The sequence below is a fragment of the Anas acuta genome, chromosome 1 (genome assembly GCF_963932015.1).
Source record: "Anas acuta chromosome 1, bAnaAcu1.1, whole genome shotgun sequence".
In the NCBI taxonomy this organism is placed as follows: Eukaryota; Metazoa; Chordata; class Aves; order Anseriformes; family Anatidae; genus Anas; species Anas acuta.
The window spans coordinates 27,358,547-27,385,289 of record NC_088979.1 but is presented as its reverse complement, the minus strand read 5'-3'; the positions used below and the strand labels follow the sequence as shown (position 1 = coordinate 27,385,289).

The window sequence follows — 26,743 nt, the reverse complement described above, 5'->3', positions numbered from 1 at the left end:
AATGAAAAGAATTTTTCCCCATTTAAGTTATTTTAAAGCTAGTTTGCGCATATTTTAATAGAATTAATCTTTTGGTGTGAATGTTAATTTGTTGTTGTTGTTGTTGTTCTTTTTCCTAGGCTACGGTTAAATTCTCCAGACTTGTCTGACAGCAGGAACTGAGAAAAGCAGTACAAAGATGTCCTTCACCTTCCTTTTTAATTTTCTTGACAGAGCTGTGCGCATGCACTAGCTTTTTTTTGTGTCTTTTTTTTTCTCTTTTTCTTCCTTTCGTCAGAGTTGGCAGCAGACAGAGTATTTTCCTGTACAGGATGTTTGCCCAAGGTTTGCAGGTTATGTGCTGCTGTAGATAAGAACTGTGCCATTGGAAATTTCATTACTCTGAAGTGCCAAATTCACTACACCATATAATCACAGCAAAGACTCTTACTTACATCATGTTGTGCTTTCAGTTTTGTACAGTATGATCTGTAGAAGAAGAATTGTTTTTTAAGACTATCTGTTTTGGTCCAAGAAAAGTTTATAAACTTTTGTAAGAATACTGTGATGATCTCATGCCCTAAGTAAGTTTAACCTTCATTGATGTTACCTGTGTTCTGATGAATTGAGATAACTGTGGACTTGCCTTGCAGCAGTATGAACTGCTTTATTTTACTTAAAATTGCCACACATTTCATATGGGAACAGAACAGCCTGTTAATATGATCCTAATAAACTCACTGACTATTTACAACAAACAGTAGGTTAAATGCCATTTGATAAGTTACCTGTATTCATGTAAATTTATGCAAGAATATATCTGGATTTCATTGTCAGACTAATGACTTTGTTGTTGGATTTAAGATAATTTTTGGAATACTTTCCAAGCTATTTTTCTTATAATTAAAATCTACTTTTGTTACATAGGCAACTTAAAAAAAATAATTCTGAGATCGGGCAGCATTCATAACCTCTTCATTTTGTACAGTATTTTAACTGGATTAAGTACATGTTTTTATAAATTTCCCTAGCACTTGGGAGTGCTAATAAAGGAAAAGCTTAATAAGTATCTTGAATACAAAACATTTCTGTCCCTTTTTTTGTTGTGTGATGTATAAATATAGACAACTTTATGTTTAGGAAATATTTAATCAGTTTTATATATGCATTTTTAGAAATGTCATCTGCTTCTACTATCATTTTAACTCTGACTACCACAAAGTGTTAAGAATTCATTGTTAGGTGCTTGTACAATGCTTCTCATTTATATTTATTTCATGGAGGTCTCATAATGTTTGTACACTCAAGAGCAGGACCATTTGGAGAAAATTCATAAGTTTCGTAAAATTAATCACAAAATTCCCATTTTTATCAATTAACACTAGTTCTAGTGTCGGTGTTTCTTTTGACAAGTGGTATGTTTAAGGCAGCAGAAGTACTGCTTTTCAACGGAAGGCTAAAATTTGCATTGCCCCCTGTTCCAGGAGAAAAAAAAAATATTTTTTTGAGTAAGAAAGAAAAAGTAAGTCGAAAATACAAGAACTTTAGAGAGAGCATTAATGGTAGAGGCCTCGTTCCTGTGGAAACACTTGCTCTTGTTTGAGTAGGCACATTGACCAGAACATTTTCAGGGTTGTGTCTTGGATAAGTGATTTCTGACTTTTTTGCAATTAAATGATGCAGTTTTCAAGGATGTGTGGAGTATGGGCCTCACCACCTGTCTTTCCATTGGTTGCTACACATCATTTGTGTTAGAGAAATCTTTGGAGCCGATGGGATGAACATTAACAGTTTTTGTGCTAGGGCTGGCTGTTGTGAAGCAGGGGAATGAAATATTTTCACTGACTTCTGTTTTATATATGTACCCCACAACTGGAAAATATTCTAACTTAAACTCTTCTTCCCTGTAGTGATGGAGTATGGTGGAGAAAGAAATGGGATGTGCCAAGAAAATGAAGTTTAGCAACAAACCATATATTTAATGATCCTGTTATGACTTTCCTAAAACTCTTCAATGTATCTATTGATGTGCTAGCATTTAGCTCCCTGTTGGGCTTAAATCACTACTAATTACAGCTGGTCTGAATTTTTAGATATCTTATTACAGTTGTCAGCAATTCCAGAGGCTGATGTTAGGCTGTCTTGTGATACAGGATCTCCCCCAGTGTGGTAGAGGTCTTTGAACTTCTGTTGAGCAAAAGAAATGTTTGTAGTGGTGAAGCCTCAATGAAACAGCCTGCTTTTAGAGCGAATCTCTCTAATAGCATCTCCACTGTCAACTTCACAGTCCCTGAGACTCGATGGTAAACCCTGGCAATGGAACAAGCAAAGGGCTCCCATGTAGGTTTCTGAAGACCATTATTTCTGCTACATGTGCAAAAATGTTTGCTCCCACATGGGCACTGATATGCATAGGCCAATGTAGTCACAAAATTCACCTTTGTGTGCCAAGAAAGCAGCACCTAATGCTAAAACTCCATCGGGTTGTAGCTGAACATGCTACATTTAACAATATACCTCCTGTTTATTATTTACTGCTACTGTATAAATTCCTGCATACAGATATTTTATTTCCTTTTATAACTATGAAAAACATAAATGTAGCCGTTCCTGAGTTACAACAGTCTGTAGGAAGCCCCTTTTAATTACTGACAGAAAACAGTTGTAGATAATCAGAGGTTTTGGGTTGTGTGGTCAAATTTATTTTCTTTTGTGTGGTGCCATTCTAATATTTTGCAATTGTAATTCTGAAATACTGTGAAGTCTGATGAAGGGCATATTGTCTGCCTTGAAAACAAACATTATGTGACCTCTAGTAATAAATCCTTTTTCAGTAAAAGTACCAAGTTTCTGGAGTAACTTAGTTTGTCAGAATTGTTGTAAATGATTGGTTTGTGAATTGTGCGGATGATCTTACCTATGCAGCCTTGTTTTTGACTTTTCTCTGGTTTGTACTGTTATTAAAAGTTTATTGTATTATAGAGCTGTTCAGATATTTTAAATATAAAGATGTATTGTTTCCATAATATAGCTATATGATATATGTTTAGGTAGTAGATGCATTAATTGGAAAGCTCTGCTTTGATAAACTGACAATTTGCCTACACTTATAAGCAAAATTCATATTGCTTATTATTGGCTTAAGTCAACAGAGCATCCCTAAGAAGAGAAGATAAAATTGGACCAATTATAAAAACAGTATAAAATTTGCACTTGTTAAACCACTGGATGTATGTTAGTACTTTTTTATTTTTTTACTGATTTGAAATTCCTATTTTCATTATGAAATTGCTAGGATCCTTAATTTATGACTGATTTTAAATAAGGTATTCTCATTGTTATTATTTTTTTTTTTTGGTAATCATAATGTAAAATGCAGCATGGTTTATGCAAACAAAAAGCAAATTACTTGGCATTAAAACTGGCCTCCTTTTTGAGGGTGTTCCACAAACCAGCAATATCGTGAGAGATTGGCATGTACATACTGCTAGCTCTACTTGCGAGTGGTGTGACAGCTCTTCAACGCTTCACTGCTCTGACTTAGTCACATTGCAGAATTAAAATTCAGACGTGGATATTTTCAGAAAAGTGCCTGATGTACTTTTACAGACACACGAGAACAATCCCTGACAGTTTGTTGTATAAAGCCATAAATGTATATAAATTATGTTTAAAAGGTTTTGTGTCCTTTCTTGTATACGGAGAATGAGATTTGTACCGGGATTCTACTTGTGATTAGTAATCCTTCTGCTCAGATGTTGTTGTAATCACTTTCCTTACCACGTAATCTTTTTAATGATGATGATCCCATTTGGACAATCCTGATGGCATTAGCAATTTTATACGGAAAAATACCTCATGGTACCAAGTCTTGTGTCTGGCAAGATGATACCATATTAACACACAAACACTAACTGCAGAATAGTTAAACAAAATTTCCATTACTTGGTATAAAGGAATTTGTCTTGGAATTACTTCTGGAATTGGAAGTGTAGCAGGTACAGGAACCTCATAGGGCTGTGTTACAAGTGTTTTATCACAACATAGAGTGCTAAAAGTAACTTGTTTACAAGTCGTTGAGACTAAACGCAAGAAGAATCCATGCCTGACTCTTAGAGCTCATGAGAGATTTTGTGTAGAGGCACTTTGTTACTGGACGCTGCGTTATACAGCCTCAGACCTTGTTGCCAGTGCTTCAACAAGCCTAGTTCAGAGAAAATTACAAAAAAAAAAAAAAAGTCCTGAAATCCTTTCAGAATGGGTATTTGTAAGTATAAGCTCTTAATAAAATTGCTATGACATGAGATGGTAATTAGTGTATCAGAATGTTATGTAAAACATTGATAAAGAAAATAAAAGGGGGTTGGGACGGGGGACGGACACACGACACTAACATCCATCAAACCACATGAAAGAATTAGTCTTTTAGTCCAAATTATGTTAGATCCTAATACTATTAAATGTGGGAGGGAGCCGGCTCTGGAGAGACGTTTTTGTCTTCCCTCTGCTCATATTAAAGTTTGACATTTCACAAAGGCCTCTTGGCCCTCTTTTCCCTCCTTTTCACCTCTTGCCTTCCCCTGCCCCTCCTTCCTTCCCAAATTACGTACTTTCCCTAGAAGTAAGAGTTTCTTTGCCGAGCTTTTGCTCTATGTAGGCCAACCTGCACACTGCTGCTCCTTTTGCAGCCGTGCTTTACGCTGCAGGAGTGCTGATGTGAGCGGAGAGAGCAAGAACGTCTAAATTTTTTTTTTTTTTTAATTTAGATTGTGTTTCAAAACAGAGCTGGAAGAAAGGAGGAGAGGCTGCCAAAACAGACAGCCAATAACACCCACGCCACAATAGTCTTGTGAGGCCCAGATCCCAGCTTGCCTGCAGGTGGGGAGGGAGAGGGGTGGTGGAGAGCAGGCTTCTAATGAATTGCTGGCAAAAATGCCAGTTTGATCTTAAAGTGAGCAGAGGTAGAACTAAAAAGGGTGAAAGAATGCAAGGGTATCATTGCACATAAAACCAGAAAGACCTTAAGATATTTTAAGAGCAACTTTCCCTTGTATTTTATATCTTTATTTTAGCTTTGCTCCTTTTTCTTTGGTATACATTCTAGAGGTGTTTTTTTTTTTTTTTCATGTTGGGGAAAAACAAGAAGCTGAAGGTATCTTCACTGACATTTTGAAAAACCTCACTTATGGAATGGGAGGGTAGTTAAGATCCAAAGATACTCCGTCTGTGTGTTTGCGAAGCCGTTGTTGGAAAGGATGTGCATCTAATTGGTACATGAGTAGTTACTGCTGTCGGGAGAGATAGTCAAAGCTTGTCTCTTGGGAAGGGACTGGCGAGCAATTTATGCCAATCTGGCAAAGAGGGATTTGAATTTGCTGATCAAGCATAGAAACCTCAAAGCATCCTTGTGCTCTGAGTCAGTCCTACATCAATGCAATAAACATGTTTTTGTGTAGAAACATCAGCTATTATGTCATGTCAATTGATAATCCAATTAAAAGTACAAATAGCTGTAGATGTTGCAGCCAGTTATCATTCAGCTGGTGTGTGAAGATGGGTTTTGTGAAGATCCTGAGAAGGAAAAACTTGCACGGAGCAGTGCCTGTGGTCATGACCACTGGTGGAATTGCATGCAAATCCCTGTTCATTACCTGCTGATGTTTTTGCCTGGGGTAATGTTCTGGCATGTGCCAGAATGATAGCTAAAATGAGGAGGCAGTGGCAGCGCCCCATCCTATTTTATTTTATGTTTTTCTGCTCGCTGTTGGTCCCTGGGGCACTCAGAAATTTTGCATGTGTTTTTTTGCGAGTAAACTTCTTGCGTGGGTGTTTATCACTGAGATGGTGGGAAAAGGGATGAGGGCTTTGTGCAGTGCATCTGGAGGAAGCTTCTGATGGGCATACGGCTGTGGAGTGAAGAATCAGACAAAGAGTCTGTTCATAACTTGGAGCCTCAACATCTTACATCCTTGCTGTGTGCTCATCTAGAGCTGCTCTTGATATCCTTAAATGCAGAGGCCTGTACAAGCAGTTGTATTTCCTTCTCAGTGCCCTTAGAGTGACATTACCTGAACAGACAACTGCACAGAGCATGCACAAGGCTTTGCTGCATTCCCAGGGAAATACAGAGTTTGGCAGTGCTATGTAAATTGTTTATGAAGTATTCAATTGCCTTCAGTTTTGCTGAAGCCAGAGGATTGCAGCTCAACATGAAAAAAGCCATCATAGAAGTGCATGTATATGACTTGCAAAGGAGTGGGGGACGAGAATTTCTGCAAGTATTCTAAGCTCTTTCCTGGCTGGTGGAACAGGGAAAGTGATTGTTTCAAATCGCTTTGTTGGATTTCTCTGGGGTGAAAATTCTCACTCAAACCTAGCAAGAAAAGAGCTTCATTTCTATTGCTTTTTGAAGTTGTGTCCAGTAGCAGCCACACACGCCACAATGTCCTGGGCTGATGTGTTGCTTGGGACTTTCTGACCAGGTGAAAACAAATGATGAGCTGTGAAACCGTCTGAGAGCTGGAGTTTCATTTCAGGAGTCCAAATAAGTTACCACTTCCTGCTCCTCCCTTTCTACCCCCTTCACCCCAACAAGTTAGAGGAGTATTTTTTTTTTTTTTCCTTCCTGCCCCTGCTTAGAGCAGTTCAGCTATGCAAGACCTCAGGCCCTTCTTTCAGACTCAACCACAATGGCTGATCTGCCATAAGGCGGTTCTTTGTCCTCTCCTCCTCCTTCAACCTCCTTAACAGAGCTATCAAATTAACAGATAAATGAACCCCAACGCCAAGGTCAATTCACTCCACAGGTCACTCCAGGAACCCTTTGAGGTGAGACATCTTGTCCCACCCACCACTGGCCCTCTCTCATGCTGCCTTGGTGAGTTTTAACCCTTGAACTGAGCTTTGGTCTGTGCAGTGGGGCTTTCACTGGAGGGCTTTCAGAGCTGGGTTTCTGCAGGCCTTCTCTTCCAGAGGAGGGCCACAAAGACGATCAAGGAACTGGAGCACCTCTCCTATGGAGACAGGCTGAGGGAGTTGGGGATGTTCAGCCTGGAGAAGAGAAGGCTCTAGGGAGACCTTACAGTGGCCTTCCAGTACCTAAAGGGGGCTTATGTGGATTTATGAGGGGGAATGGTTTTAAGCTAAAAGAGAGGAGATTTAGATTAGAGGTTAGGAGGAAATTCTTCACTCAGAGGGTGGTAAGGCACAGGTTGCCCAGAGAGGCTGTGAATCCCCATCCCTGGAGGTGTTCAAGGCCAGGCTGGATGGGGCCTTGGTCAGTCTGATGTAGTGAGTGGCATCCCTGCCTGTGGCAGGGGATTGGAACTAGATAGTTTTTGAGGTCCCTTCCAACCCAAGCCATTCTATGATTCCATGTCTTGTTCAACCACAGACAGACTGCTGGTATAAGTCCACATGTCTGGAAGTTTATTTTTGATGTAAAATAAGTGCATCTCTCCTGACTACGGACTTCTTGGGCAGTTGGTTGTATTCATCACAGTGGTCCTGTTGTGGTCGGTACAGCAAACCAAGTGTCTGCTGGTGACCAAGCAGAACAACAGGTGAATGAGGCTTATATTCAGTTCAAAAATAATGTCAAATAGTAATGTTGAATATTATAACATTAAATATACTGGACTCCAATATAACTGCTGTGAGAGCCGTTGCTTAGATAGGACTGAGTGCCAGATAAATAAGGTAAAAAAAGATGATGCCAACCTTCTGAAAGGTTCCTAGCATGATTGCAGGAGCTAGGTTTGACCTCCACACAAGGTAACTTCACAGAACATGTAACACAGAGTTGTTGGCATCATGGAGTGATGGGGGAAATGGCATCCATGTCTCTGCTGGAGGGGGCTGTGCTTCACAAATGTGGTAGAGTCAGCAAGTATGAGACTAAGGGTGATCTGCATAACCTCTGTGGTTTTCCAGTGTCCTCAGGAATTTCCCTCAGTGAAGTTCCTGAAAGAAACGGGATGTCATGCAGGTCCTCTCAGCACCTGCAACTGCTTCAGAGTGCTGTTCAGTGAGTTTGAAAAATCATCAGCAGAAGCATTTGATGACTTAAATTGCTGAGCATCATACAAGACAGGGAAATGTTGGGCTGTGCCAAGAATTGTGGAAAGGTTCCAGGATATTCTGCGACTAGGTGATAAAATGGCAGATATGATTAAGTGTTGGTAAATGTGAAATATGTAATGCTCAGAGGAGAAGTGAGCCTAGCACATAAGGATGCTTAATGAACCCCAGATGAGCTGCTACAATAAGAAAGACCTTAGAGTCATTGGAAAGATATCTTGCAAGCCTCAGCTCACTGTTAGCTGTGGACAAAAAGAAACGGCAGAACTACATGTAAGTGTGTGGGACAAGAATGGTAAACCTCTGTAGTGCCTCTCTTTGCATGCAGAATGTGCCTGTATCATAAATACTGCATACCATTTGATTTTCAAAGATGATATTGTGGGGCTACAAAGAGTCAGGAACAGAGACTAAAAAGAAAAAAAAGAGGAGTGTGAGTACCGGTGAGTGAGGTGGTAGAGGTTTGTAAAACTTTGGTGCTATGGAGAAGGTGAATAGAAAAATGATTAATCAGTATTTCTCAGGACACAGATGGAGGCACCCAATGAAATGATCAGGCAACAGGTTTAAAACAAACAAAAGGAAGTAATTTTTCACAGAATACATAATTATATTTTGTACCTCGTAGCCACGGGATGTAGTGGAGGCCAAAAGTATAAATGGATTCAAAAAAGGATTATATGAATTAATAGAAGATAGGTCCATGGGTGGCTATTAAACACAATGGTCCGGATGCAGCCTCTAGCTCAGGAAGTCTCTAAAGAGCCAGTTGCTGGAAGCTTGGAGCATGTACCAGGGAAGGGATTACTCAGTCCGTGGCCAGTTGCTTATGCTCCTTTCACCTACGCATCCGCTGCTGGCCACTACCAGGGGCAGGATATTGGCCTAAGTGGACCTTTGATCTGACCTGGCAAGATTGTCTTCACCTTCTTCGTTGTGTTGGGAATAGGTACAGACAAAAACAGCTGCCTGAAACTCTTCTCTGAGGAGGTTTCAAACCTCCATGTGGACTTCTCAGGTCTCTGACAGTGGCCACAGACAGGCTGTCTCTGCACTGGGAGACTTATTTGATATCTTTCATGGAAATACATCAACTGAGATTGTGTTGTCATCCTACAAAGTTGTGATGTAACAAATGCAAATTACTCAGCCAGATTTATAAGCTTTTAGGGCAGAAAAAAAGAAACTCACAAGGAAGAGAGAGGATCAGAGAAAAGCAAAATCTGCATTCTTCCCAAGCAGTTCTATGGAGGTTGTGCTCAAGGCAAGGATAAAATCTTGTTACATATCCCAGCCTCTTCCCTACACTGATGACTAAAGCACTACCTTTTTTTTTTTTTTTTTTTTTCTTTTGTACGTATGTAAGGGGTTAAAGGCATTCATGTGGGCACCTGAAAGCCTTTCAGAGATAGCCAACAGTGATATTGGACAGTGAGCCTAGAAGAACCGGTCTGGAAGTAATGGTGTATCAGTGGTAGCAGCTTCTCCCATGCTGACAGCTGAGGTCAGCCAGAAGAGAAAAGTGTGTGAAATATGCAGTTTTATCTCTTCCTAAATATTTTAATGATGTAGGATGGAGTTCTCCTGGAGGAGAGAACAGCATTTTCTTGCTGGATCCATAATTTGAGCTCTTTCCTTTGCATGTTAACAGAATGACACCAGGCTTGTTAACTCACTGCAACTGATTAAGAAATGCTGACCTAAAGATGCAAGGAGAGAATAAGGCTTGTTATCCTGCCTATAGCTGAGACAGTCCATTATAGGACTTCATGTGAAGAGAAACTGAGTAGACATCACAACTGAGTCTTGAATGCCAGCAGCTATAAATACTGGGTGAGAGTGAATTTATGCTGTAGCTCACCAGCCGACATGCAGGAAATCACAGACTTCACTCAAGTGTTGAAAATATAATGCTAATGGACTGCCATATGCATTGCAAACTTAGCTTTCTTTCCTTAGATCTGTGTCCAAAGCTGCTTCCTCTGTGAAGCTTTGAAATGTGAAGTCTGATCAATGCTGACTCTTCTCAAAACATTCAAAAAGAATTTTTAAGAAAGCTGTCACCTCTGTATGTTCCCTTCAAGAGCAAGTGGTTATTTTCTCTAAATTTCAACCATTAAAAGTGAATGTAGTTATCTAAAACTCCATAAATGCAACCTGTAGGTTGTTTCAATTGACTTAATGTTTGGCACCTCAACTGACTGAAACCTGGACTTTTTAATGTATTTTGAATTGAATAATGGAGAACCTTGCAATTTATAAAACACTACTTAGGCTTTTGAAGCAGATTCCTTTTCTTTTCTGTCTTTATTTATTATTTTTTTTTTCCTCTTTGATGGTAGGTTTGGCAATGCCTTCGTGACCCCCAAAACAACTGCAGTGTCACAGGCTGGGCATCAAGAGCTGCTTCCTATTTATGTTGCCATCTACTATCAATTAGCAACTTCTCTTTTACCTGCTTTTATTAGCAGTGTCCACAAAATGTGAAGCACTTTCCAAGCATGATAAAAATGTTCCTGTTCTGGAAAAGCTTGCAACTTTGCAAATTTGTAATAAGTAATGGGTTTTCTATGACTGGTTTTGATGGTTGCCGTGTCTCTCAAAGTCTTCTGGTTTGTCCTGAACCTTGTTTCAGCTGCATTAGCCATTAGAAATGTTAGGATGTGTTGAGGTCATTGTGAGAGGCTCAGGAAGCTCTCTGCCACCCACTCAAGAAGCTGTACAGACACTCTGAGGCTATTCCAAATGCATAGTGGAAAGTTTGAGCCTACTTCCACTAAACAACCTTAATGTAGACGTGATTTATATCAGTTCATTTTTCTTCTTTTTTTCTTTTATTTATTTATTTTTTCCCCATGGACAATGGTGTGGTGGTATTCCGACAGTCATTTACTGTGGCTGTGTGGAGTAATGGTAACTTCTATCAAGCAGAATTATGACTTCTTGTAAGAGCCTCTGGCCACATAAAGGGAACTGGTGATGCCCCTTATTCACCACGTTTCTGGGCATCTTCACAATGCAACTGAGGAAGTCCTCATAATTCTCCACTGTAGGAGGCATTCGCATACCAACCTTCCAGTTGTGTTTTGCGCATTAGTTAACTGAGTGATGATACGAAGCTGTTTCTGGCAGCCAAGGAGATGAAGTGCAGCCGGCAGACCTGCTGGCGCAGGGTCTTAGGCAGGCAGCTCTCCTCTCTCCACGTCTCCAGCACTGCTGTGCTAATTTCTGGAATGTGACTCCTACCCATGGGGCAAGGGCAGAGCATGAACCCTGGCAAACGAAGGCTTGCCCAGCTCACTGCCAAAGCCTTGGCCACCCCCAGCTCCAAGGGCTGCTCTGCTTTAGTAAGCCCCCCCTCCAATGCAGGCACTCAGGATCTACCCAGTGAGAGACCTGACCCTTGGCACAAAGTCCTCGATTTTCTGTTTTCATCATAATGATTTAACTCACCCGGTTGGAAAACACTCATCAAAGGCTGTAGGTTGGATGGTCCTTGATTCTGCGTGTTAAGGTCTTGGTTTATAAACTGTGCTCAGTAGCTGTAAGAGCAACCTGCAATTTCAGGTTCCAGCACTGCTGAAGTTACAGGCTGCTCTGGGAATATAGCAACTGATTTTTTTTGGGGTGTTTTCTGCTGAAAAAAGTGACCCATTTCTCCAGGGGACTCTCATTTTTAGTAGTGTTTTAAGACACTAGAAGCATTAAGTTCAAGATGCACTTACTGAGTTTTAAAATTATTTGCTTATTGCTCAGGTGGGATGGATTCTGATATATTGATAGGAACAGGTTTAATGAGAAGGCAGGGATTTTTGACTTATTTTTCTCAAGATGAGAAAAAAGACCTCTCTGATCAGTAAATTTAAATAAAAAACAAACTAACTGTATTCATTCAAGTTCTTTTGGGTTACAGACAGTTCTGAAACATACTTAAGCTGTGTATATGAACAAGGTACACCTTAGCTATCAGGTATATGGAAAGAAATATTCAACTTTTAGCATGACACAAGCAGAAATAAATCCATCGGTAATGTGGAGCACAGATATGAATGTAGTCCTTGACAGATGATGGACATCAAGGGGTGCTAGGCTTTTGGACACCTGGTTTAATTCAGGTTCCTACAATCCTTCACTCTTTGGAGAGTTTTATAGCACTACTTTTCAACATCGTACATGGGGGAATGGGGCCCCGCTGGGTGCGTGTTGGAAAAATCTACTCCAGGAAATCATTTCTGACTTGCAGCCTTTATGGTCTTTGTTGCAAAAAGGGAAACAGGGTGGGAAAAACAAATAAATTGATTTGAGTAGCTCGCTGGCAACATGTGTTATGATCCAAATCTTTTTTATTTGTATTTGGTACGTGTAGCAAAAGAGAAGTTAAGGGGAAGGAAGACTGTAAGGACATGAGTTGCAGAAAGGAAGAGAAGTAAATGAAATGGTATTAGGAAGGTGGAGACTTGGAGGGAGTAGGCTAGGGCAAGCTGCTGGTCAGTGCAGAGCAGAGCGAGCTGAGGAAAGGTACCAGACGTTCACCCAGTGGCTGGGCAAGTTCCCTGGTCTGAGAGTTACTGTGGTCCAGAAAGCCAGCAAAAATTTCTGGTGCAGCATGATCTCAAACACAAGTCCAGGCAAAACTGCTTCTGAGGCAGTCGCTCCCATGTGGTGGTGTATAGACGTAATGCCAAAGCTCGTAACGCACCCAAAGCAACAAGCTTCATATGTGTATTTGTAGCTGTGTGTGTGACTGTATAATATTAATGAGTGCATTAACAGTCCTGTATAAATGAATAGTCTAGACTAAGTGTGGAGAGTGTTTGGTCACCAGACTGCTGGGAAACCAGGAATCCCAGCTCCTGGAAGAGCCCTTAATAGTGTTTGTGTGGTTAATTAGGTGTGAACCTTTCCAATCAGGTGTGCACCAGGCAAGTGACCACATTTTTAGTTGCTGGAAGAGTCTGACACCGAGTATGGACATTCACAATGTGAGAGTGGTACCAGTGGAGTGATTCAGCCAAAAAGTAACTCACCAGGGAAGAGGGCCTGAGCATTACCGAGTTGGAGGAGTAGCTGTGGCTTAGTGATAGAACTCTGCTAGGTCAGCATTTCCTCCAGAGCAAGGCACAGGGAAACCCAGGCATTACTACCCAGTCTACAAGGCAGGTGCTGAGACCTACACTGTGACCTACATGTACTTATGACTGTGCTTGTGAACATAAGTGACAAAGAGCACTGACCAAACAAGGAAGCTTTCATACTTTTGAGAGCCCATAAGGACTATGGGCTCTCATAAGGACTAAATATTACTTCACCCGTGCCCTCTACATTTTTTCCTCTGCAAAGTCATGTCCATTCGATCAAGAGTACTCCAACCAGTGCTTCTGGTGTAGCAGCTTTGGAGTAATTTGCTCTTTTTTTTCTTTCCTCTTACCAACCTATTTCAGCTGAGAGCGAGATGGCTGGAAGCTAAACAAATGCTGAATCTGAGCCTTTAAAACTGTAAGACATTCATGGATTTAGCAGCTTAAATTTTCCAATAAGTTTATTTCTGATTTGGGGTTTAAACTTACTCTTGGGATGGGAACTCCCCAGTGCTTGTTCTTCCAATGCTGCTTTGAAAAGTTCAGCCTTGTTTATGGTGCTTGACATGCCCTCCTCTCCCCTCCTCCCCCAAGGCCTCTGGTTCACACAGTTTAACCCTCTAGAGAAATTAGGAGAAACAAAGACATACATACTTTGCTATGTAGAAGAATTTCTAGGAGGCACTTTACTTTCAGAAATGGATGGAGCCATGCAAAACAAGACTATCTGTATAGAGCCCGATGCTCAGATTTACCCCCAGCTCTTCATAATTCTTTTGGAGGTAAAAGCCTCCAAAAACGAGGAGACTAAGTCTTTTCCCTCCTCAGGTTCCTTCTCCAGGAGTACAACCAGGTGTAGCAAGTTGCTGTTTCCAGTCTAATGACCTGTTCAAACATGACTTTGTGATAAGGCATGAGCATGCCCATAACACATGATACTTGGAATAGGTCACTGTTGGGATATTTTGCTGTGCTTTTATTAAACTGGCTGATGTCCTCAGTTTGAACTGTCTGGTTCTAGCAATAAAACTCAGCAGCTGTGAAGTCTATCAGGTGCTGAGGGACCTTTGGGCATAGGTTAAGCCCAATGTCTTTAGGTCTGAGATGTTCAGCTTTGGAGACTTTATGCTATAAAACTGCATTTGCTGGAAAATTTAATCTGCTAAATCCACAAATGTGTTCCAGTTTTAAGGGCTCACATTCAGCATTTGTTTCTAACCAGCTCACTCTCAGCTAAAATGGGATGAAAAAAAATGAGTATAAATGACTCCAGAGTTCTTAGAGTGTCCCCAAAGCCATGGGTGTTCCTACCTGTTTCACAGAAGGTTTTAGGAGCTTAATTAATGAAAGATTCTAAATGTTTTGAGTTCTTCAGATGAAAGTACATGTATATTCCTGTATGTTGTTCCTACAGAGGCCACTTCCTTAGACTAGAGCTTCCCTCTCTTCTTTGTGCACAGAGTAGAGAGGTGGTTGGTGTGTGGTACAAGCACCTTGCACAGAAGAAGTGAAAGATTCTTTGGCAAGTCCCTGGTATTTCCAAGGGACTGAGCTGACACAGCAGGTGTTTGAGCTAACTCGCAGTTTTGAAAAAACACGGGGAAAAAAATGCCTGAAAACTCCTCGGCTTGCAATAGAATATTTTTTGTCACCTGGCAATATAGAAAGCGACCAGACGTCTTCTGTTCCAAGCAATTTTTCTTAGTAACACTATCCTCTCCCTGTGGTGGCTCAAACATTTGTTAGTGGATTTGTCTCTTGGTCGGCAGCTGTTCTTATTTGGTGTAACAGTGACCCAATGAATCTGAGCTACATGCTGTGCTGAAGAGAAGATTTCACTTGGTAGTTTGAAACTAGTCACGTCACTTTTTTTTTTTTTTTAAATCCCATTGCTTTATTATCTTTGTTTCTTGGGCTGCTGAGACAGTGAGAGTCCCAGTGCCAAGCTAACTTGGACAGATTGAGCTGATTGTTTGCCTCTTGGTCACACATGGGACTGTAATAGCCCTTGGCTGGGTTTCAGAAGGCAAAGGTGTGCAATTCCATGGCAGCTCCGCCCCAGCCAGAGATGAGGGAATTATTCTCCCTAATTTACAGCAGTGAGAGCAAGCGTTCCCTCCCACAAAGTTGCAACACCAGAAGTGAACTGGCCTAGCTAACGTCTGCTTTCCATCTGGCCTCTGCCTTATGCCGAGGTGGAAACTGAAGAGCAGAAAAACAAGTAACTGGTGTGAGTGTTGTTATTGGAGATGCTAGGCTGGTCTTTGTAAGGATCTTCTTTAAAAATCTCAGTTTTTACCAGGAACATGGACAAACCAAGAAGAAATGATAGAAAGATGTTATATCTAGTTGCTGACATAGACAGTGATTGCAAAAGAACTTGAACAGTCTTTTTTTTTTGATGTGTTTCTGCTGCAGCTCCTGCCTCTCTGGGTTGAGGAGAATGGTCACCACTTCAAGGGGGGCCAATCCTCACCACAGTATCCACAAACCTCACTTTTATTTTTTCTTATTCTGCATATTAGAAAACTGGTGCTTGAACACTGTAAATGTCTAGGTGGAAACTGCTACTCTTCTGAAGCAAGGTTTGGCTTGATGAAGGAAGCCACCAACAGCCTAGATCCAAGTGTACCGGAGTGAACACTCTAGCTTGCTCATTACTGATCAAGATTCAGACATAAATGTGAAAACTGAGAGTGTGAGTGTATGTTATATGCATGTGTTTATGTATGTGTATACAGGCACACAGTTATTTAAATCTGCATAGCATAGACACTATTTCATGGCAATAGGCAGCAAGCAAAGGTTGATGGTGTAAATAAAGGGAATTGCTCATGTGAAGAATCCAAGCTGCCTTGCATGAAATTTAGCCAAGCGGGGACTGATGGAAGGCCAGAAGGAAGCACCGCAGCAGTGCTGTCTTTCCACCTGCACAGGGCAGCCATGGGACTTGTCAAACAGCAGTGCACCTTCTGACCCCAATTTAGATGCTGTTGCTGAAGGAAAATCTACTCTGCCTCTTGGTATGTTGTCCCAGTGCTTAATGGTTGCCAAAGCTGAATCTGATTTCCCTTTAGGCTAAGTGGGTTTTCTGCCTCCCAGCTTCAAACGTCTACAGCATGGATATCTAGATCCAAGCTTATTTCCCTTCCAGATTCTCTATCTGATCAATGAAGAGATATAAGTACTTTTGAGGTATATTTCATCCTAATTTAGACCTACCCCCTAAAATGGGGGTAGATGAACTGCGTGCTCTAAGACCCTATGTTTGTCTATTGACTATAAAGGAATTCTGAAATGGCCAACCTTGACATAGACGCTAGACCAGTTGCCTAATCTCTGCATTCAACCCTTGTCTTAATATTTTCTGATAGAGCAGATAAATTTCCATTCCCTGGTAAATATTGTGGTTTTCTCACTTAAACTCCTATTAGAAACAATTTGGAGTGGTTGACAGGATTCTTCATAAGGCACACTTTTAAAGCTCTTTATTCATTCTCGGAGTTCCTCTCTGATGTCCAGTGTTTCCATAAGAGCTGAGTACACTGAATCAGCAGCAGTCATACAGTTCCCAGAATGGATGTAGTACAGACCTGTTTGTAAATCCAAAGTGTACATTTGTGTTTTGACCAAAGTGTATTACTGCAAGCTTACATTATCTATCAGAGTCAGAGATACATGAGGGGTTTCCCTGTCTATGGAGCATTCCTTAAGGCAGTTGCTTGATGGTTATTGATGTTGACATTTTGACATTACCAATTTTGATGAAACTTGTCATGCATTTTATTGATTTTATCATGCATTTTATTTATTTATCTTTTGCCTTCCTGTGTCCAGCAAAATACTTTATATACATATAAGTAGTTCTACCACACCTATTACTGCTATGAAAAAATGTGTCATGTTAGGACATCAATTGAATTTGATGGGATTTATTTTCCATAGATCCACGTTGCTTATCATTAACTGTATATAACTCTACACCATTCTCAAGCATTTTATCAAAAACTCCATTATTTTCCTGTATCAGACTGATGGTGTTGATTTGTTTATTTACCTTTTAGACTGTCAACTAATATGACATTGCGATTTGTCCATTCTCTGCCTCTTTTTCCAATTTTCTTCCATCTTTGAGTGCTGAGGTGTTTTGAAGTCCTGATGCACCTCTGTCTTCAGCTTGTCTGATACCTGTATGTTCAAAATTTATTATTAAAGAGTGGAAAGGCAATACTCAACTCTGAGTTGAGTCACACAGAAGTTATGTCATGAGGTAATCAGAGATATGACTATTTGGACTCTCTTGATTATCTTACTCTACAAACGTCATAGTTGCTGAAGACTTGTAGTTTTTAAGGTTTTTCTTCCTCTGGTAACATGAAAATGTTTGGCTGAAAGCATGGAAACTAGGCTGTAAAATAGGAGCAGTGATTTTAAGGAAAGTTGTTTGTCTGCAGATACATAGAGGTAATTCTTTTTTACGAAAATTTAACCCATGTCTGGACTGTCTGTATTAATTAAGTCCACATTAAGGATTCCTGACTTGATCTCTGAGGCTATGGTGAGTACCCTTTGTATTTCACTGGCACAACATATTTACCAGCCACAATGGGATGTCTTCTCTTATACTGGGAAAGATGGTATGATGCTGATGTGCATTCTGGTAGTAGCCCACATTCTTCAGCCCCTTTGAACACCGCCCCTTTGCTCTGTGGCACAATCACATAGGACCTAGGAATGAGCTCTGAACAGCAACAAATTTTGTGCCTTAGCTCTTTGCAGCTGGTAGACCTCTGCAAAACAGGCCTAATTATCACAGAACAGTCACTTAGAGGCACTGAAAGGCACTGCTGTTTGCTGTAAAAAAGGGTGTGGACCAAGATATACTGCTAGATTTTTTGGAGGCATAATTAAGAGGCCATCTACAATGTAAACAGTACCAACAAGGCAGGCAGAGTCACTGCCAGAAGCTAAGCAGTGAAAGCCAACTTAGCTTATGTTAGCCCACTGACTACATTAGCTTATTGTCCTGAAGTTAAATCCTTTGCAAAGGGTTTAATGATGTTGTGTATATTGGATTTTTAGTTGTGCCTTTGGGTTATAAGGGTGTATCAGGCTAAAAAGATTTCAGAAACAAAGGAAGAAACCTGTAGACCTGTCTGACTGGTTGATCTTGGAGGCAGCACAGCTATCTAAATGAAAAATATCCTTCTAAGGATATTTTATGATGGAAATGGAGTTGTTTAGTGGGAGGAAATGGATATTATCCGGTCGAAGCTATTGCCAAGGTCCTTCCATTATTCACAGAATCAACATATTCCTTGCTCTAGGGAAAGGTACTCCACCAAACAGGGTTATAATCCAGGAGTTATTTCTCTGGGAACAATAGGAAACTCAAAAATGTCGTGAAACCTGCAGAGGGGATGGGATATTTGCTCTCCAGGATAGTTGTTTGTGAGCAAGCCGGGTGCTCTCCGTGGGAGGCATCAGGCATGTCTCTGCTAGCAGGAGCTAAAGCACATGTCACCCTGCACACCTACGCAGCTGGGTGCTCTTGCCAGCTGGGCACTCCACAGTGGAGGAAGCCTCTGGTCCTGGGCCTGTGTTGTGTGCGTGAATTTGGTGGGCCATATCCACCTGATTTTGCCCTGTTTGGACCAGCAGGGAGAGCTTTCTGCTCTGGCATAAGGGCTCTTGCCACCTGGATAACTTCTGGCTCACTACGTCATGATGCACAGTGTCAATTGCCACATTGGCCTCCCAAGACAGCAAACTTAGCTCTGATGGAGAGATGATGGCAAAAAGCAAACCAGACAATGAAAAGAGCAATTCAGAGGCTCCAAAAGCATATCCATGTCTGACAGATAATACGTTGAAAGCCTTCATTCACTTGAGGAGCATTTTATGACTACCTTGGTGCTGATTTTCAAACCAAGTAGTAATGGTGCATGATAGTAGAGACAAAATGGAAAAAAAAAACAACACCCTTAAAACACACAAACCCTTTAGAAACTGAAGGGTTGCTGGTGCACTTGTGTCTCTGCTGTGAATTTTATGTCTGCCTGTAGATCAGAACAGGAAGCAAGGCTTTGAGAGCTTTTGTCAGAAAACCTCAAAGCTTTTGATGGTATTATAAATGTCAACTATATTTTAAAAAGGAGGAAAGTACCAGACTCTGTTCTGTGCAAGACAATAGGGACTTTATAATATTACAGGAAGCTGCATGTGAGAATTGCAAAGAAGTTAAGGTCTGTGGTATTAATGCACAGTAATAACTGAGCTCTCAATACATTCAATTTATCCCTCTTTTGGTGTATTCCCAGGCACACACAGTATCACACTGATTGAACTGTGAAGTGTAGACTTGTCATTTAAGAGGCACTTAAAGAGAATTTTCCTCCAAGTTATGGTCCTCTTAAGTGAAAAGGTTAAAATAAAACAATCAAACCCAAGATTGTATATCAGATAAGTTCGTCATTAAAGAGCATTTTCTTTACCTGCTGGTCATGAGAAAATGAGAGAAATGGTGATGTTAGAAGGCCTGAGAGTGGGAAGGTAGATTATTTCTGGACCCTACATGAGGGGTGAGCTGGTAATTGTTCGTATTTCAAAGACATTTGAAGTAATCATGGAAGTAAAATATTCTGTCTTGAACCTGGATATGTACTGAACATAAAGAGCTTGGATTACAATATGTTTGGACATACTGTAGGAAGCTCAGAATAAGAAGTGACCCTGAAAATACTTCAGCAATCTTCCACTCCTTTGCTGCTGGCCTTGTACCAAGCATCTACGATTCTGTCTTGGCTGAACTGAAGCAGAACCTATTATAATCCACCCAAGAGTAAATTGTCTGCAGATAATTGGACAGTGAAGAAACTGAATTATAAAGTACAAATGTATCCATTGGAGAATATAAAAAACACATTAAGGAGTCCCGAATGAGTGTCCTGTCTACCTTATTTGGCAGCCTTTTAAGAGAGTTCTTTGTTCTTCATTTCTTACCATAGATTGTTGTGGGGAAGATTTCTGAGCTGATAATATACACGGCCCAAAAGCACTATGTTAAGCCTTTCAGAGAATTTTTCTCCTTTATACCAGTAGGCCAATATTGACTCTGTATAAAAATGGATATATGTAATTAACCAAAAAAAAAAAAAAAAAGTTGTCTTTGTAAGCTGAGAGAGAGAATAACAAGTGGCATGGACTATCAGAGATCACTGGGGCTATTTCTAGGCTCTGTTATGTTGCTGTGAAATATTTATCCAGTTTAATGAGTAGAAGGGAGAGAAGGTAACCTGTAAACTTAAGGAACTTCTTGTAATTTCTGTAATTTATGGGCTCAAGAAGAATCCCCCCTTTGTCACCCTTCTGAAGTATTATCCTTTCCTGCTAGCCTTGCTGGAACATGCCAAATCCCTCAGACTAATAAATTAGAGAATTGTAGAAGTGGTGAGGATAAAATTTCCTGAATGACTGGTGAGCACTAGGTTGAGCTGTCACTTTTAGCTGCTTTGTGCTTTCTCTGCAGGAATAAATGACAGGCTGCATCATGGCTTGGGAGACCCATTACTATTTTTCCGAGTGGTTTTGGCCATTGAATTATTATTTTTTTTTTTTCTGGTCATGTCCGTCTTCGGAAGAGAGTTGTCACCTTGGTGGATAATTGCCTTGCTTCTTGGAAACTTGTCTGTCCATCCCTTAGGGACTGATGCAATGTCCTGAAGGGAACTTACCAGCCTTTTCTGACAACTCTCTAAAAGTTTGCTTGTCTCTGCCTGTATTTGAATCTCTGCCTGAATCTGAAGTAGGAATCTTCCCAGGTATAAACCAAGGTCTGCTGCAGCCAGTAGTGAGCCTTGCTTGCAACATGGGTCCTTTCCTGCAGCCAACTGAAGCACGTGCATGACAGGTAAGGGCCCAGGGATCAGACATGGACGTATCAGAGGGAGATGCCTGCAGGTCATTGAGGACAGGACTTTGCAAGAGAAGCAGCTGAAAAGCAAGTTTAGATTGGTGTAAATTCAAACTCTTTTACCAGCTGGTATCATTGTATGCTTGTGTGCAAGGGCACATGTACATGCTTTTCTAACTGTGTCTTTTGTTGCTAGAGAATGAAGAGGAGAGAGTCAAAAAAAAAAACCCCATGCATAATTTTCAGGAACTATTTTGAAGTGTTATAAAACTAACCTTCTTGTAAATCCAGGAAGTTAAACTTCACAGAGATATTTTGATAATTTATGTTTGCGTCTTGAGATTTATCATGTCAGAGACTTGCACTTGCTTAGTATTACTTTACTAACTGTGCTGAATCTCAGTATCTTTACATTTTATTAGTCAGATCAAATTCCTGGTGCCTTGAGTAGGATTTGTGTAGGCAAAGAATGAGGAAGATTGAAGTCTTGGTAATCATTATTATTTCAGCTCTGCTTTCATGCCTTCAGAGGTCATAGAAATCATCCCTTGCTGCAGATATTATTTTTCACACACTAAAAGGAAAGATTAGAGTAGCTTTTTTTTTTTTTTTTTTTTTTTTTTTTTGTCCTGGACTTAGTGACTTAGTGAAAGACTTTCAGGAAGTATATTTCCCTTTCTCGAAACAAAAATATGGGGTGATTGAAATGCAGGGAATCATTTTCATATTGTTCATTTCCCACTGCGGCTCAAACAGATCACACTTCGGAGCTTCCCAGATCACAGAGGTTTTGATAACGTTAAAGATATGCTCAAGATCCAGTCATTCTTGAGTTAAAAGGATGCAAACTGTCTCGCAAACATGGCATTTCCATAGGAGATTTGAATTGGTTTGCTTTTGTAGTGCTGTTGCAAAACAGGCACACAGAACCACCTCACAAGCAAAACAGAGGCATCAAAAAGACAATATACCTTCCTTCCTGAGGCAGATATTTCAGGAGTTGGGGAAACACAGTTTCCTGTGTTCTCACACAGATTTAGATAATGAAACTCTTGGCTGGTTCAGGAAGAATGAAGCACTACATGGTTGCTTGAAAATAGTGCTATGTTATTGTACAACATGCCACAGCATTAATCTGCCAGCTGTAGTGTGTACATGTCCTAGAAAACAATCCTAACCCTTAGCCTGGGGATGATGTTTCCTCGGTGTACTCAGGCTGGGATGGGAGGTGCTGGAGAAGTGGCAGACAGGAAATAAAAACCAAACCCTTGGACCAATAATGAGCAATAAAAAGGTTAGAAATGGCCAGTTCATTTGTATTCTTTTAAAGATGTGATTGTAGGTGGGGTTGGTAGCTTTAATTATTATTAAAGTCATGTGATACCTGGCAGTTCCAGGCTGTTTTTAATTATTACATTCTCAAAGCTCAACCATGTGGGCTGAAATTTTCAATGCAGTGTGCCTGCTGCCATAAGGTAAGTATAATGAGAAATTGAGACCAGGATTTTTATTTTTCTTTTTTCAAAGACAGTTCTGATAAATTCAAGATTTTTAAAAACTTTGTCACCATTTTAGTGATTTTTGAATGTTTTCATTTCCATGCTTCCCTGTGCTTTGTAACAGATATTCAAAATGCAATAGGAAATTGTTGCTTTTCTATCAGAGGTGTCTTTCCCTGTGAAAAATCTCTCCAGGCTTGATCAAGTTATAAGCCACTTGGAATGTGCATTTTCCTCAAATTTGATGAAGAAACTTGCAGGCCTTTTTAGAGTTCAGATCTCCTGAGGATATATTCCTCACTGGCCCTGGCCATACTCCAGCCCTGACAATGTCTCATGTGCATGCTCCATCCCTGCAAAGCATCTGAGTCTGTGATGGGTTGGAAAGCATCTCCCATAGCTGTGCCTAGACCTGCTGTGGGCTGAGCTGGGAACAGCAGCTGGAAGTGAGAATGGAAAGGAGAACTGCTTTCCTGTTCATGGTCTTTTCCTGGCACCCCAGCTGTGGGGAGGAGAAAGCTGTCTTGTCCCAATGTGAAGGGGTAAAATAAGGACCTCAGCAGGTATAGGTGATGAGGGGAGAGAAGCAGTGTTGGGAGGCTGAATGGGAGGCTGAAATTCAGTTTAGGAGGATGAGGGAACTAACAAGGAGGTAGGTGGGTAGGAAGGCAGCAGGGGTCAGATATGTGGCTGAAGAAAAGGGGAGCCTGGGACTGATGATCAAGGAGAACTGGAACCAGTGAAGGGAGGCAGATGGTCTGGAGTACAGACTAGAACCATTGGGATACAGAGACATGAACTGGGTAGAGGAGCATGAGTCAAGAGTACATAAGATAGGCTGGGAAAGAGGCATTTTGGAAGAGTTTGGAGGAAATTAACCAGTGTATTCACAGTACCGTTCAAAATCAGCTCTCCTGCTACTGGCAGGTCATTTCTGTGCTATCCAGTCTGCATCGTTTCCACTCTTCCACTGCTCTTTTAAATTGGCCTTATACTGCTCAAAAGGAAGAAAAGTTCTACACAATTTCAGACTTTTCAAACCTTGAGTTCTAAATAATACTGATATCACATGAAAGCTCATGGTGTGAAACTTTCTACCCAGCACATACCGTTACAGATAGATGGGCCCTTCTCCAAATTTCTTTCCATCCAGAAGCAACGTGGAATGAGAGGCTGCCCAGGGAGGTTGTGGAGTCTCCTTCTCTGGAGATTTTCAAGACCCATCTGGAAACCTACCTGGGCAATTTGCTCTAGGGAATCTGCTTTGGCAGGGGTGTTGGACCCAATGACCTCTTGGGGTCCCTTCCAACCCCTACAATTCTGTGATTCTGTGAGAGACTAATACAATGAAAAGGATGAGGAAAGTACATACAGCAGTGGCTACACACGCAGTGGTGGCAGACACTGCATACACTAAGCATGCAACTTCAGAAACAACATAGAGAACTCACAGGATGACCATGAGCCTTGATGGTTGAGGTCCATTTGGCCCTGGTATGATAAAAATGTTCAGTGTCCAATGTTTGATGGATTCTTCCTGCTGTGAATGAGGGCAACAGTGAGGGCCTTTCATCTTCAGATAGGAGCCTGACCTGGAAATGTTAGGTCCTTCTCAGGCTCCTGATTAAAGGGTCACTATTCAAAATAGCCACCATTTTCTCAAAGCACTTGAGAACATGGAGAACTGTAATGACACTTGTTAATATGGATTTGGCAATAAGACCTCAAAATGTGGATTTGCCAAGAGAGACCGTGGATAACCCATCCCTGGAGGTGTTCAAGACGAGGTTGGATGAGGCCTGCGGCAACCTGATCTAGAAGGATGTGTCCCTGCCTATGGCAGGGGCTTGGAACTGGGTGGTCTTTGAAGTCTCTTACAACCCAAGCCATTCTATGATTCATTCTATGAAAACACCTGAGAGTTTCTCAGTGCTGGATGGCATTTTTGCAGTACTTTGAGAAAACAGCTGAAATGATAAGCTCTGACTGGAAATAAGTTCCTAAAAATGATAAGCTCTGACTGGAAATAAGTTCCTAAACCTCTTGAAATATTTCCATTACTGCTGATACATCTCTGGAAGAAAAATGGGTATTTTTGTCTTCCACCTGCTTCATGTCAGAGCCTTGCTGGAAAGAACACAACACAGCTGTTATCAAGAGGCTTGAGTTCATATTCAGTTGGATAATTTGGTGTACATGGTGCTGAACAGTGCTGAGTAAGCATGGCATCAGTGGCACTGCCTGTCAGGCTTGGCCACTGCCTCTCAGCATCAGGCCTGGGACAGCTTTTGGGTAAAAAATTTTTCCTGTCTTTGAGAGCATTACCATGTCATGTTTCTTCTTGAATAGAAAAAAGATCTTTCTGAAAAAGTTACTGAACTTTGGTTAGTGGCAAAAACATGGAAATTTCAGGCAATGGTAATCAAAATATTGCCTCGACAAACTAGGTGAAGTACACCCAGGTAAGGTAAGACTGCACTAGTAATTTACTGGTGGGAACATGAGCCTATGGGGATTGGAGTACATCTAATTGTAATGGGGGCTTCTGTCAGCTAACTGCTGTAGAATGATGGTCCCTGTTTCAATTTTATTCTCCCATTTCCTTTTTCTCAGTTCAACAGAATTAGAACTGATGTGTAAAGTGCTTATATTACTAGGAACAACAGTAGGAAACCCTTTGTTAACCTTAATTTCCCATCTAATATTTCTCTGCAGCGTCAGCCAGTCTCCAAGGAGATAGGGTTGTTGACAATAACTCCAAATTGCTATGTAACTGTCAGATTGTGCAGCTTCTAAAGAGCAATTTGTTAATTTTACCCTTGCTCTTTTTTTTTTTAAATTATTTTTCCCCATTTTCCCAAGAGATCATACAATATCCAGAACTTGTCTGTTCACATCTCTTGAATATTAAGTGAATGAAATATCTGATTTTCATACCAAATAAATAGTATAATTCTATTTCTATCAAGGATTAAATCCAGCAGGTTGCTGAGATCTTACTGTAAAGCACTGAGCGTCCTGCACGTTCTAGGAAGTCAAGAGAAGGTGAGAGCACATAGTATCACAGTCCGGTGCAGGATCTGGAATTTGTCTTTTAAGATAGGTCTGTAGCATTTCAGATGAAATCCTAAGATATACAGAAAGCCTGCTTACCAGCCAGAAAAACTGAAAGGCATCCAGCATGGTGCAAGGTCCCATTTCTGGACTGTATGGAGATGGTTTTGAGAGTCCATTTTGGAACGTATCCAGAAGAAACATGGGTATGTCAAGTTCTTGAAACTCTCTTGCTAATTACAACACCCCAAAGTGTTTACTCAGTTTTGCTGTTTTACACAGTCCCATTGATGAAAGAACCTTGGCATTTCATGAAGGAGCAATTTCATATTCTCAGGATGTGTTCATAAGTAAAACAATGAGTTTTCAAAATGTATTTGGTTCAACAACTGTAATCTTCCAACAGAGCCTGTGTGATTTCCCCTCACCACCCTTCTTTCTTACCTATGGTCCCTGCTTTCCAAGGCTGTTGGTGTGACTCTCATTCGCCTGGCAGGAGGAAGTGTTAAGAAACTCTCAGATGCATTTCTCATATGGGAATGGTAACGAGGTGGTCAGCTCAGGTTGTTTTACGTATTGCTAGGGTGTAAAAGCAAAGCACAGACCCAAAATAAGAATGTGTCTTACCTCTGTGGCAGAATGAAGAGCTCTTCTACCTGCTGGAAAAGTGGTAGGTGAAACAAGAGAAAAGCATGAGTCCATATTGTCATTCAAGCTCCATCCAACTCCTTGAAAAGAATGTAGCTTCGCAGGAGTTATATTTTATGTACATGAAAACACAGACAGGTTTAGCATTTTGATGTTTTAGCTGCTTTTAGCCATTAAGTAGTTTTGTGAAGGCTGGAACTTCCAAACACAGGTTTGTAACATCAACATACTCTTGGAAAGGAGAAATAATATATATAAGAACATGAAAAGAGAAAAATGCAAAGTAAGGAGCAAAACAAAGTTGATTTTTTTTTTCTTTCCTTCACTTCTGAAGGAGAAAAAAAAAAAGAGTGAGGCAATTCATAGAAACGGTGACTCAGAGCTGTAATGATTAGTGAAAGAAATAATTAGTTTATGATTAGCCTTTTTTCCTGTGTGTTCTCATGTTTGGGTAGAGCATATTGTTCTTACAAATGTTGAGCGGACATTTATCA

The 26,743-nt window shown here is 40.7% G+C and overlaps 1 protein-coding gene across 1 annotated transcript in view; it reads left to right on the top strand.

The window, feature by feature from the left end:
- The window catches only part of FOXO1 (forkhead box O1), a 63,942-nt gene extending 60,285 nt beyond the window's left edge, over nt 1-3,657 (top strand). Inside the window, exon 3 of the mRNA XM_068673691.1 lies at nt 120-3,657. The gene's annotated coding sequence lies outside the window, so the exon portion shown is untranslated. The remainder of the gene's footprint in view (nt 1-119) is intronic.
- Nucleotides 3,658-26,743: the final 23,086 nt, after the last annotated feature.